Here is a 9,285-nt window from a genome sequence, read left to right on the forward strand (position 1 = left end):
CAAACTGAGCCTGGTTGCAAAGTAGTTGTAGAGTTTTTGACTGCATCAATAATAATGTACGACGGGCTATATATTAAATGTTCTAGCCTAAAAATGTTAGATGAGCTTCTGCCAACTTACCTTCTTCTCCATCACGACACGTGTTCGCGCGATGTTGTTGGTTACCTAGTAACAAACGTACGGTGGCCGAGGATGTTCCGTCCATTTCCGTGTGTTCGCGCTACTGAATGACATGTCATTGTATAGATCAGTGGTGCACGCAGCGCGCATATATGTTGCCTAGTAACGAACGCAATCTGGCGGAGATACGCGCTGGCGGCAGGAAACTTCACTTTGTTTGCCTGCGCCTCGTATACAACGTTAGAAAGCTTTCAGCCAGGACAACTTGGTTGGCATTGCCTTTTCAGCGTGAGAAATACACAGTGTGAGCGTGTGAACCGGTCGAAATGCGTGTGTCTCACGGCCAATGCGTGAGACTTGAGAACCCAAAGTCATGATGTCATGTTACTGCATCGTCAGCTCGAGGACAGACCCGGGGTCGAGGGCGAAGCAGGAGGTCATGCAAGAGGCCGTGCAACTAGAGGCCGAGGACGGGGTGGTTGAAGTAGCACTTCTTGGACAAGACGACCTGCGTCGAGTTTTGCCTCTTCAAGCTCAAACAAGGGCATGTGAACAGGTATGATCTGGATACGGGCAAGTGGGCAGGTCCTGTGTGGCAAAAGGGTGGTTGCCATGGTTGCGAGAGAGTGACAGTCGCCTTAGCCAATCCTTTGTTTCGTCCCGGTTGGAAATAATGAGCTGTGTTTAGTGCAAATTAAACGGTCTAGAGTCACTCGATTTTTATACTCTTTTTATCAGAGTACTTACATTTTAATTACGTGTCGATATATAGAGAAAGTTTAAACATATTTGTAAAAAAAGTTTTTTTTTGTAAAATTCCTACCTAAAATACGTTTAAAGAAGGGTGTGTTAGAACTAAACTGATGGTTTGCTCAGGTGTTGATCTGCTGAACTTGCTAAACTGTATGCATGTATGTATGTACTATTTAATAAAATCTTGTTCATGTCACACGCAAAGTTGTCTGTGTCTGAAGCTCATATCTAGAGTCACTAATCATACATCTTGACTACTTGCTCTTAGTAGTACTTTTCCCATGCCCTGAAAATGTACATTTCTATTAAAGGTACAATGTTTTAATTTTTAAAATACCAAAAAATCACTTGCACAGTGTGATATGTTTCCTGCTGTTGTGTACTTACGATATCCCAAAAGTCTCCAAAGATTTTTTTTATTTCAGAGAATTTCCGATTTTAAATAAGTGGCCATCTGGCTGGTACGAATTTTACGAGGTGGCTAATTCGTAACAATTCGTATGACCTCACTCGTACGAATTAGAACAATTTTGCTAAATCGTACATATTTTACGAATTAGCCAATTCGTACGAATGACCTACCCCTGACCCCGCCCCTAAACATAACCGTCACATGGGTTTAGACAAATCGTACAAATTCGTACGAGTGAGGTCGTATGAATTAGTACGAATTAGCCACTTTTGAATCACTCGTACGAATTGGTCGTGAGATAGCGTAGGGCTTTCTCATCCCTCCGCAACCGCCTTGGTCAGTCGTCACTCTGCCTTTTCCACGTATTTCTTGGCCTTCGGCTGTGCCTCATCCCTCCACCCTTTCGGCTCCGCCTGGCTCCTACCTGTACGTTCCCCCTGTTCCACCTCTTTCCTCAGTCCCACTGGCTCCACCTCAGTCCTCTGGTACCCTGGCTGTACCTCGTCCGCTCGTCCCCACGGCTTGGCCTTGGCCTCCAGGACCTTTACTGTTACCAGGTCTCCATCTCCAACTCTATCTGATGTCACCCTGGTTCTGCCTGGCCTCTACACCAAGGCTTCACCATGTCTCCATTGGTTCCAACATGGGCCTTCATCCTAGTAACACCATTGAGGGTCATTTCCTGGATCCTCCCGCCATCAACTCCCTGGTTCCTTCCTCGTCATTGGGTTGTCCCGTCTGCCGGCTCTGTGTCCTCCTCCTAAGCCCCTTGTCACCCTCCTCTGTTGGATATCTGTAATCTGATGTGTCATTTGAGTTTGTTTTCATGAAACTGCTTGCAAATAGATCCAGGTCTTCTTTTACGTCTTTTAATCAACCCCTGCATGACAACGAGATTGTGTTGATTTGAGATGAAGTTATGTGCAATAAAAATACAGTACACATTGCACTTGATGTGATTGATTGAGTACAGTATAATTGCTTGTGACTGATTAATTGCATACAAATCTTTCAGCATGCATATTTGCATACTTTAGTACATTCAGAATTGAGAACAATCTCTAAATGTCGTGGGAAATATATTTAGCAAAATACATGATGTCCTTAACTCCATTAGTGGATAGAAAACCTCCCATACATGTTTTTGGGCACGTATGATGATGGTAACATACTCCTAGGTATACTCATACATTATTTAAAGGTTCGTCTAGAAAGTCCCATACTTGGCCTTATACAAATTTTATAATATGCATAAGAACTAAGGATCAATAATGTAGAATTAAATGAGTGGATATGTAATTCTCTGGCATGCTGGAAACGCGTTCAGTGCAAGCCCTATTACTTCTTCTTTTGTCACATCTTGAACAATTGTCTATTCAAACACATCATGTTGAAAACATTACATCAGCCACAACCAGGGTAGTGGATGAAACAGACTTCCTTGGCATGGATGATGGCCAACATCGCTAAATGTGTCTAATGGACCACATGAGTGGTAGAATGACAGCTGTTACACAACCTGGCATATGAAGAACTCCAATGGATGCTTGCATGACATGGTGTGGAAAAAGATATGCCAGGCTCAAGCAAGCAAAACTTTCCAAACAAGCTACTTGTGGGCTTTTGGAGGAAAACCACATTTCACAGTGTTAACATGCCCTTTATGATACAAAAGGTGTGATCACACTTGCAACCATGTGAATAAGTTTGAGTGCTGCCATCCAAACATTGGTTTACACCAAACAAATGGACCAAGACCCACATTTTCAGGGGGTTCATGAAATTGTACTATAGGTTTTGTTCAGTGCAATCTGATGTACATTTATATTTATTTAGCTAACGCTTTTATCCAACGCGACTTACAATTGCTATATATGTCAGAAGTCGCACGCCTCTGGAGCAACTAGGGGTTAAGGGCCAATCCCAATTCTACCCCTTACCCCTTCACTTTCCCCTTCCCCTCCGTTTTGCGCGTCCACGTGAAGGGGTAGGGTTGTCCCAATTCTCTTTTGGTTGGAGGGCTAGGGGGAAGGGCCAGATAGCCCTTCAAACGAAGATTTTTCGGGAGCACACTTCAAACGAAGGGGTATGAGAAGTGTCACTGCTAACCCAGGCTGGCTGCCCAAGCGACAAAGGAGACCCATAAATTTAAGTATTTGTGGCTTTAATAAGTATTGTAACGACAAACAATGATTTGCTTTATGTTACATTCAATATTGTGTTCATATTTACGGTCAGTTTCTTCACAGAAACGTTTGTAAAAAAAATTTTTTTTTTTAAAATCGCTAAAATTACTGTAGTTTGCTAACGATAGTCCGGCAACATATTTTCGTCGTCTCCGTTGTTTCCTGCGAACTTCACAAGATAAATGCAAGAAAATAGCTGTAACCCACGCGACTGAGATAACTGCAGCTGTCGACGGCATCTTGGAAGTTGTGATAAACATCGGCGCATCTCCTGTGACGTAGGCGCTAGCGACGACTTATAATGACTTTTAACGGAGGCGAAGTGGTGTCCCATTTCTTAGGGGAATATTTTCACCCCTACGCATTGCCACTCTGTTTCAAGGGTCAAGGGGAAGGCGAAGGGGTAGGGCTAGGGGAAAGTGAAGGGGTAAGGGGTAGAATTGGGATTGGCCCTAAGTGTCTTGCTCAGGGACACATTGGTGTCTCGCAGTGGATTCGAACCTGGGTCTCTCACACCAAAGGTATGTGTCTTATAAATTGCGCCACCACCATCCCAAAAAATATGGCGCGCTTCACGGATTTGCGCGTCATCCTTTCGCAGGGGCCACGCTAATCTTCAGTGTATTGATCCAATTTTAGTATATGTGCTGCCTTGATGTAGTGACAAGCATAATTATTAAGTCATGTCATAATACTTACATAACACATTGTAGTACATAATATTTTAAGTCTCCTATTGTGCAAGCCAACGGCAACAGTTGAAAGGAATGAAAAATTCCATTTGATGTTTGGATAATGGAGGAGCAAAACATTGGGAGAAATAAGGAAACATCAGGGGGACAGTTTTCCTCTGGCTATACAGTCGAAATATATTTTTAGTAATTAAGTAGAAATGTTACTTCATTTATGCAACTGTAGGATTAAGTCTTTCAGGCCAATCCAGGCACATCACGCTGGGCTGAATCGTGTAGACTATAGTACCCTCGGGATAGCTATCCAGAGGGTAGCAAGGAATGCACAAAAGACTGATATATTAGAGTAGATACCATTCAATTAAAGCTGTAGTGTGATATGAGAGGTGTCTTTGGTTCCAGAAGCCCTGAGTAACACACATCATCCATTAGCTGTAAGGTATAATTGAATTAATAATAATAAAAAAAAGTCTAGACATAAACTGAGTAGGGGTTTCACAACTACTGATTTTTGCTAGTCGACTAGTTTTGCATAACAGTCGACGACTAGTCGACAGGTCGTTAAATGGTTTATTCTAGGGGTGTGCGACATCACGAATAGTAAATGTCTCCATGATCTGCTTTTGAAGAAATATGGTAGTAGTATCGTGTTACAGTGCATTCTATCAGTTCTGGCGCCTCTGTCTCAACTGTACAACGCGACGTAGCCTACACATCACACGTTAAGGAATAGGTACGGGACACTGCAATTCACAAAAGTTCATTGTTTGCATAAGCCTTGCCGGTTAAACATTTAATTCACGCGCTGTTCTAACGTGCGCTTTCCTGAGCGCGCGGCATATCCCCGACGCTCACAGGCATTAGAAGCCTGTCAAACAGCGCCTGAATACTGGACTAAGCTATCTTTCAAGTCTTATTATGCTAATACTGTTAAATACACACAATGTTTACATAAACAGAATTGGCTATGTCTAAAGTGAAAACAAACATTTGAGAGAAAATCTGGTGTAGGCTAATATGCGTCCATATTAAACACGTCGCGTGCTGGTCTAAAAGCGATAGCAGTACTCGTATTTTCCGCACTATAAAGCCAACACTATCTCACGACCAATTTGTACGAATTCGACGCATGATTAAAAAGTGTCTAATTCGTACGACCTCACTCGTACTAATTCATACGATTTGTCTAAACCCACATGATGGTTAGGTTTAGGGGCGGGGTCAGGGGTAGGTCATTCGTACGAATTCATACGAATTGGCCAATTCGTAAAATAGGTACGATTTAGCAAAATCGTATTAATTCGTACGAGTGAGGTCGTATGAATTGTTATGAATTAGCCACTTTTTAATCATTCGTCGAATTCGTACGACTTAGTCGTAAGATCGGGTTGTATAAAGCGCACTTAAAAGCCTTTCATTTTCTCAATCCGGCCTTTTCTCAAGCCTTATAATGCGGAGCGCATTATATATGGATCAATTGCTCGCGCTCGTGTCCATCTTATGCCCGCTTTGTCACACGGCCAGTTCAACCTCGTATAAATCAGGTTATGTGTGTCTCCCGCTCACGAGCGCTCTCTCTAACACACACACACACACGAACAGACACTGCTGTCAGCAGGCTGCGAATGTAAGTTACGTGCCCGCCCCAGCGCGCTCACGCTTACTAAATAAACGCCTCACCTCCGCACTCGCTGCATTCCCTTTAGCACATCTAGTGGATGCATAATGCAAACCCAGTCAAACGTTTGAAAAATGTCCTAAAATAGGTAATTGAAGGTGCGCCTTATAGTGCTTATAGTATATAGTACTGCCGCTTGTATTTAAAGGGATAGTTAACAAAAAAAATATATCTATATATATATGTCATCATTTTGTTTCCGACTAGTCGACTGAGGCCAACAGCGCCAACTAGTGGTTGTGACAGTCGACTAGTTGATGAAACCCCTAAAACTGAGAGAATGTGGTTGAGTCCCAAACAATAGTCAGATATTACATAGTTTAAGAGCAAAGTAACAAAATAATTCTAGCGGCTGCATTTTGAACCAGCCGAAGTTGACTTATTGGGCCTGTAGGACATCCACCAAAATAAGGCACTATAGTGATCTAATCTTAAGTTCTTTTACACACACACTGTATATTTTTAGCATCAGATATACTGTATTTGTCTAAGAAATGGCTGTTCTACAAACATTGGAAACATGATCGTCAAATGACTGATTCCCAGACAGCAAACTGACATTGAATCAACGTGGAAACGACGTCTCTCATGACATTGAAACAACGTTGATTTTGCTCATCGAATTAACGTTGAACCAACGTCAGACGCGGCATTCTTCAAAGCTAAATGAAAATCGAAAATTGGTTTGCTTTCATAACGTTGAAACAACGCGTTGATTTCAAGTTGATTTTACGTTGGTTCAACGTTAATTCGATGAGCAAAACAATGTCAGATCAACGTTGTTTCGATGTCATATTTCCACGTTGATTCAATGTCAGTTAGCTATCTGGGTTGCTATTAAACACAACACCCAGTTTCTTAACTGTAGAACACACTGTAAGAGTAACTCAATCAAGAGAAACATTATATTTAATTGTATAATTTTCATATTATGTGAGTGAATTTGCCAGAATTTAAAAGTAAATTACTAGCCGTCCATAAATCTGAGTATCTACATAACAATGGTAACTAATGCCAAGGTTCCTGATCATGTCCCCCAAGGGAAGAGTAAGGGACCTAATACCGAGCCCTGTGGAACTCCATACTTAACTCATGTTTGGTCTGACACCTCATGATTAACACAAACAAACTGGTAGTGCTGGATAGGTAGGACCTAAACCATGCTAATTCCTGCCCAAAAATGCCAGTTTAGTTTTCGAGCCTATCTAAGAGAACATCTATAGTGTCAAACGTTTTTATGACTAAATTTGCCCATTGGCCTCTATCCATCATGGCCTCCTAATCATCCCCGTATATACTGATTGGCTTCATCACTCTCTCTCCTCTCCACCTATAAGCTGGTGTGTGCTGGGCGTTCCGAGATAACAGGTAACACCTATTTCAGTAGCTAAGAGTCACAGGGTGAAGACTGTAAGCTTATGTTATGCTCTATAGAGAGGCATGTGACCCAGTTCAGGGGGGTGCTGAGCTTGCGTCACTTCGTCTTGATCTCAGTACCGAAAATAACCTGGAGCGCATATTCCTGTCTGATGGAGAGTGCTTTCTTAGAGCCAGCAAGAACTGCTCATTATGAAGAGCAGCACAACAGAAACTTGCATTATCGCAAATTGCGGCATACTTAGGCAGCTCTGCCTGCCTGTACACTCTTGGTTTTTGCTGGTTAATGGAATCATAAAAGTACTAGCCGAAAGCCAAGTTCTGTGTTGTATAAGAGCCAAGGGAAGCTTGATAGTAGAGAATTCCACGGTGGGCCAGAGACCTCCACAATGTCCATTCTACCATCATTAAATATTTATGCAGGATGTTTCTGCTCTCAAACTCAAACATGCACAATAACAGATTTAAGTACACGTGTACAGCAAGCAGTATTCTGACGCTGTTGGGGGAAAAAATAGATCCAATTGCTTCCAAGAAATGCACTTAATTTTATTGAATGTACATTAATATGTGCACTTAGTACTCATGCCAAATTAGAAGTTTTACATTAAAGTACATTTTAAATCATCTTTTTGTGCTTTAAAGAAGAACACTTTATTTTAATGTGTTGACTAACATATTAAAGCACATATAAAATATTTGATATTTTTAATATCATATGTAGAAGTACTATATATTACATTACATATATTACATTATATTTAAGTTCAGTAATTTCACTTAAATTACAATTAATAGGTAATCTTCATTGCCATTTAAGTGAAATTACTGAACTTAAATATACAAGCTTGATAAAAATGATCATTGTAGAAGAAAATTTCAAATGGCACTTAGAGGCTTTTGCATCTGAACTCTTCAAATATATTTCAATGTGACACATTTCAATAGAAATGACATAAAAGTATATTTTAGTTTAGCATAAATGCTTGTTTTACAGTATAAATTTGGCCAAGACAACACAAGTAATACTTAAAATTACGTCCTATTAGTCCTATTAAAGTGAGTCAAAAAGCACTCTTAAAGGTATAGTTCACCCAAATATAAAAAAAATCTGTGATTTTCTCAGCATCAAGTTGTTTCAAACCAGTATATTTTCTTTCTTCTGCTGAACACAAAACCAGATATTTTGAAGAATGTTGGAAACCAAACAGTTGATAGACCCCATTGGCTTCCATGATATTTTATCCAACAGGGCAAAAGGGTCCATCAACTGTTTGGCTACAAAAAAATCTTCAAAACATTCAAATCTTCAAAACACATTACATTTTCAAAAAACATAATTTTGTATGAATTATGAAATGTTTTCCTCATGGGAACCAAAAAAAAAAAAAAACATCCGGAATTACTACCCTTATGGGATAATAGCAACTTACCAAAGCAATTTTTCAAGGAGCCAGTGATACTGGTAATACATAATTCTAGGATTATTTGATAACTAGATTAGGAAACAAGCTAAAGTGTTTAAATGTATTGCTTTAAGGTTGTGGTGGTGGTTGCTGAAGAGGTGTGTGGGCAACACTTCACAATAAAGTTATTGTGAAGTGTTTTTAATGTATTTGTTAATGTTAGTTAAAGGGATAGTTCACTTTGAAATTAATCTTTGATATGATTTAGCTTACCTCAAGGGCATCCAAATCAGTGGTGGAAAGAGTACTGAAAAAAACATACTCAAGTAAGAGTACCATTACATTCCAAAAAATGTAGTGTGAGTAGAGTAAAAAGTACTTGTCCAAAAAACTACTTGAGTAAGAGTAAAAAAGTAGCTTATTTAAAAGTACTCAAGAGTAGTGAGTAGTGAGTACTGAGGTGCGGATTCTAACCCTTATAATAAACACTGTGCACTACAATTTATAAATTAAAAAATGCACATACTGGAATTCACATTATATTTTGTTCTTTGTAAGAAAGATTGAAGGATATCTATCATCCATCTTTTTAAAATGCATCAAATCAGTACACTCATCACCATTTAAATCATATTATTTGGGGGGAAAAGCATTTAAAATT

At 40.1% G+C, this 9,285-nt stretch overlaps 1 non-coding gene across 1 annotated transcript; it reads right to left on the reverse strand.

The window, feature by feature from the left end:
• Positions 1–4,027: 4,027 nt before the first annotated feature.
• Positions 4,028–4,136, reverse strand: LOC148970702 (U6 spliceosomal RNA). The gene has a single exon (XR_016147902.1). It is a non-coding gene; the product is annotated as a U6 spliceosomal RNA (small nuclear RNA).
• Positions 4,137–9,285: the final 5,149 nt, after the last annotated feature.

Source organism: Pimephales promelas, chromosome 19 (genome assembly GCF_988280905.1).
Source record: "Pimephales promelas chromosome 19, fPimPro1.hap1.1, whole genome shotgun sequence".
Classification (NCBI taxonomy): Eukaryota; Metazoa; Chordata; class Actinopteri; order Cypriniformes; family Leuciscidae; genus Pimephales; species Pimephales promelas.